The sequence below is a fragment of the Scyliorhinus canicula genome, chromosome 11 (genome assembly GCF_902713615.1).
Source record: "Scyliorhinus canicula chromosome 11, sScyCan1.1, whole genome shotgun sequence".
NCBI lineage: Eukaryota > Metazoa > Chordata > Chondrichthyes > Carcharhiniformes > Scyliorhinidae > Scyliorhinus > Scyliorhinus canicula.
The window spans coordinates 144,964,957-144,970,438 of record NC_052156.1 but is presented as its reverse complement, the minus strand read 5'-3'; positions in this window follow the sequence as shown (position 1 = coordinate 144,970,438).

Below are 5,482 nucleotides of genomic sequence, written 5' to 3'. Positions count from 1 at the left end.
TTTTCCAGTTCTCTTTCAAACATCAAATATGCTTTCACCACCCTTTCAGTCAGTACATTCCAGATTCCAACTCACTGTGTAAAAATAATTTCCTCATGACATCTCTAGTTATTTTGCCAAACCATTCATGATTTTGAATAACTCACTCTTTTGTTACTCTTGTCTAGGCATCTATTAATAAAGCTAAGGGTTGCTTTTGCTTTTCTAAAAACAAAATAAGCCTTCCTAACCATCTTCCACCTTCAAAGCAGTGTGTGCAAACACTCCCAGGTCTCATTCCTGCACTCCCTTTAAATTTGTACCATTAAATTCATATTGCCTTTCTTAAATTTTTCCACCAAAATATATCTGCCACATGTCGGTCTACTTCATTAGTATTTATCCTCCTGGAGTCTGTTACTACTCACCTCATTCTGACTTTCCATATTATCCGTAAAGTTTGAAGCCAGCAGATCCTAACACCAACCCCTGGGGAATACCATTGTAACATCACTCCAATCTCAAAAACTACTTTCTGCTCTCTATCCTTTAGCCAATTTTATATCCATGCATTAATCCTCTGGTCATTAATTTTGCTACAAGATGGTTATGTGCTAATTTGTCCAATATGTCTTTTTTTGATCAATTTAGAGAACCCTATTCTTTTTTTCCCCCCCAGTTAAGGGGCAATTTAGCATGGCCAATTAACCTACTCTGCATATCTATTGAATGACTGTATGCAAAGCATTAAGCGCACCACCCTCATCAACCCTCGCCATTGCTTTTTTTTTAAACTTTGATCAATTTAGTCCACCACAACTAGTCTTTAGAAAATCCATACTGGCCGTCATTAATGCCTATACTTTTCCTAAATGCGAATCAATTTTGTCCCAGGTTATTGTCTCTGAAATCAGTTTCCACCACCACAGGTATTGGGAGACTGGGCTGAATAAACATCTGAGTTTGCATAATTATAAAGTAACACTGACCCTAAAAATACAAGCTGTGGGGTTTTGGAGATGGGGCGGGGGAGTGGGGGGGGTTAGTTGTGGGTAGTGGTTAGGGAGGGACAATGATAGAGCACGGACGGGGGTGTTGCTTGCTCAGGTTCCAAACGGAGGGAGCTGTTCACAGAGCTAGTGATTGTTTTCACTTGGAGCGAGCGCAGTGCCCAGGGTTTAAATGCGAGGAAGAGGGGGGACCACGCTCAAGCTGTAACTAAACCAAGACAGGTGTGAGGGAGTGTCAGTGGATTCTGGAAACTAGCAGAATTTGGTATTAAGTGACCCAGGATGACATCATATTCCAACTCTCAAATTTCCAACTCACTGCCTTCTAAAAGACATAACAGGAGATCCCTGCTCCTCTCACTTGTCAACCCAGACTCAGTTAACAGCCCACTGGCCTCTCAATCACAAGGTTCCAGGTTTAAGGCCCACTATTAGAGGCACAGATTCTAGGCCGACATTCTGATGCAGTACTGAGGGAACGCTGCACTTTCAGAGGAGCTGTCTTTCAGAGGAGAGATTAAACGGAGGCCGTATCAGCCTGTTCGGGTAGATTTTTTAAAATCCCATGACACTAAAAGGAGCAGAGAAGTTACCCCACTTTCCCGGCCAATATTCATCCCTCAATCAACATCACAAATTTGAAAGAAACAGATTGCCTGATCATTATCCAAAGTTGTCGTTTGCTATGCTTCCTGCAATAATGACAAAGAAAAAACGTTACCTCACTGGCTCAGTGCTTCGAGAAGTCAGGTGGCCATGAAAAGCACTATATAAAAGGCAAGTCTTCCCTTCACTCATCTGCCTCCCTCTTCCCGTGAACCCCTCTTTCCCGACGCCACTCCTCCCCTCCCCAGTCTGATAAATATTTGCCACCACATTTCAAAGCATCTGCGCTCCAATTCAATGTGGACCCAGGCTGCAGAGATACAAAGTGCTCACAGCACCAAAACAGTTGATTCAGCCCAGAAGGTCCGCTTCACACATTGCGCCCCACCTCTCTCCATCTCACCAACATATCCTTCCACTCCTTTCTCCCACTTTTGTTTAGCTACTTTCTCCTTGAAAGCATCTTTTCTATTCAACTCAAACTATTCCCTGTGGTAGCGAGTTTCACATTCCAGCCATGTTCTGGGTTAAGAGGTTTCTTCCAAATTCTCCACTGGGCCATTCTATATTCTATGGTTCTGATGAAAGAGACCCAAAACATTAACTGTATTTCTGCCTCCGCAGATGCTGCCAGATCAGTATTTCCAGCAGTTTTGGTTTTTTATTTAATATTTTCAGCATTGATGGTATTTTTATGTCTTGGTCCCTAATTTTGGTCTCCACATGTATCCCATCACTTTCAGAATCTTGAAGAACCTCTCCTTCAACCTTTTCTTTAAATATAACCCCACCCAGTTCAATCTTTCCAAATGGAGACAACCTCTCAGTTCTGGTATCACACCAATAAAAATATTTTTGCACCTTCTCCGGTGTCTATACATGCTTTGGGAACAAGAGGTTTCCACGAAGCTGTATCAGAAATCGGGATACACATCACTCTCCCACTTTCTTTCCAACTTCGCATTCAAACGCCGTAATCACTTTCATCATATTTCAAATTATTTTTCAGTAACCTCCATCCTCCTCCCAGTAGTTCCAGGCAAGTTAGCAATCTTGAGGAGGCCGGACTTCACGGCCTACAATAAGGCCTGGGGTCTCTCGCGTTGGGGAGACCCTGCCTCAAGGTAGACCACATATGGGAAGGCATTTACTGCGCAGCATCCAGTTTGGAATCCAGAATCTCCGCCGCCACAAAAAAATGATCAGTTCCAATACAAACAAAAACAAAGTAAAGTACAGCACAAGAACAGGCCCTTCGGCCCTCCAAACCCGTGCCGACCATGCTGCCCGACTAAACTACAATCTTCTACACTTCCTGGGTCCGTATCCCTCTATTCCCATCCTATTCATGTATTTGTCAAGATGCCCCTTAAATGTCACTATCGTCCCTGCTTCCACCACCTCCTCCGGCAGAGAGTTCCAGGCACCCACTACCCTCTGTGTAAAACACTTGCCTCGTACATCTACTCTAAACGTTGCCCCCTAGTAATTGACCCCTCTACCCTGGGGAAAAGACTGACTCTCCACTCTGTCTATGCCCCTCATAATTTTGTAGACCTCTATCAGGTCGCTCCTCAACCTCCGTCGTTTCAGTGAGAACAAACCAAGTTTATTCAACCGCTCCTCATAGCTAATGCCCTCCATACCAGGCAACATCCTGGCAAAACTCTTCCGCACCCTCTCTAAAGCCTCCACATCCTTCTGGTAGTGTGGCGACCAGAATTGAACACTATACTCCAAGTGTGGCCTAACTAAGGTTCTATACAGCTGCAACATGACTTGCCAATTCTGATACTCAATGCCCCGGCCAATGAAGGCAAGCATCCCGTATGCCTTCTTGACTACCTTCTCCACCTGTGTTGCTCCTTTCAGTGACCTGTGGACCTGTACACCTAGATCTCTCGGACTTTCAATACTCTGGAGGGTTCTACCTGCCTGCATTAGACCTTCCAAAATGCACTGCCTCACATTGTCCGGATTAGACTCCATCTGCCATGTCTCCGCCCAAGCCTCCAAACAATCTAAATCCTGCTGTATCCTCTGACAGTCCTCATCGCTATCCGCAATTCCACCAACCTTTGTGTCATCTGCAAAGTTACTAATCAGACCAGTTACATTTTCCTCCAAATCATTTATATATACTACAAACAGCAATGGTCCCAGCACTGATCCCTGCGGAACACCACTAGTCACAGCCCTCCAATTAGAAAAGCACCCTTCCATTGCTACTCTCTGCCTTCTATGACCCAGCCAGTTCTGTATCCACCTTGCCAGCTCACCCCTGATCGCGTGTGACTTTCTCACAACAAAGCTCGGCTTTCCCAACCAGTTTGTTCAGCCAATTCTGCCACAACATAGCAGACATCTGCACCAATGCCAGGATCCAACAGGGGCCTGAGAATTCACAGCCATCCTTCAGGAATAAGGAGATATACAGTAACTAAGCCAACTGGGGGACAGGGAATATGAAGAGAGAAAATGGTCAGGTTGTTGGAACAGAAGTTATCAGTTAAGCAGCACTGGATAAATCTTTGTGTGAGGTGTTGAAGTGATAGCACGAGGGAAGAAGTAGTTGCCAATCTAGGTTGAGGAGAGGAGCAGCATGAGAAAGTGAACACACAAATTCACGAAAGAACCAGAACCTGTAGATATGTCACAGCTGCCTCATCACAGACGGGAGCAGCAGGAATCCAATAAACTCCAGTACAGGTGGACAAGAAGCAAGAGAAGGCCCAAAGCCCAGCCACGATAGCTAAGGACACGGACCCAACACCCCCACAGAAGATTAATTCTTCGATTACTTCCAAATTATTTCACCATCTTTTGCAATCTCCCTCATAACTTTAAAATCAAACTCTCCTTCACGCACCCCAGACTATGTGTACAACTATACCCCCAGGGTAGCACAATGGCTAGCACTGCTGCATCACAGCATCATGGACCCTGGTTCAATTCTGGTCTTGGTGACTGTGTGGAATTTGCACTTTCTCCTAGTGTCTGCGTCAATTTCCTCCGAGTTCTGGTTTCCCCCACAGTCCAACGTTGTGCTGGTTAGGTGGATTGGCCATGCTAAATGATCCCTTAGTGTCCCAAGATGTGCAAGTTAGGTGGGGTTACAGGGATAGGGAAGGGGAGCGAGCCTAGGTAGGATGCTCTTTCAGAGGGTTGGTGCAGGCTCGATGGGCTGAATGGTCTCCCTCTGCCTGGTGGGATTTGATGATTATATACCATATCTTCAGTACAGTTATTGATGTTTCCCCGTTCTGTACTGAAGTCGTTGCGATGAGCCAGTCAAGTCCTCAGGGAGACTTGGGCATTTGACACCACAGCGTGGTCTGAATCCAGCAGTCAAGACTCTAAAGAGCATCAGGACAGGAAGAGAGGGGAGCGACATGGAAATCTGACAGACTCCAAGGTTATCACTGACACATTCCAGCCAGCTGGATATAGCGCCTGAGCTCAGTATACAGGGGAGGGGGAGGGAGAGCAGTTTGGGACAGGAGTGACTTTGCAAATATATGGGGAATATTCTGGAAGGGCAAGGTACATAACTACAGCTGACTAACTGGACCTCTCTTATTGGAGAAAAAAAGAAAAAGAGAGGGGGGGGGAGAGAGAGAAAGAGAGGAGGGAGGGGAGTGGGAGAGAAAGGGAGGAGGGAGGCGGGGAGAGAAAAGGAGGAGGGGAGGGGGGAGAGGGAGGGAGGAGGGAGGGGGGAGAGGGGAGGAGGGAGGGGGGAGAGAAAGGGAAGAGGGAGGGGGGAGAGAAAGGGAAGAGGGAGGGGGGGGAGAGGAGAAAAGGAGGGGAGGGGGGAGGGAGGAGGAGGAGGGGGAGGGGGGAGAGGGAGGGGGGAGAGAAGGGAGGAGAAGGGGGGAGAGAAGAGGTAG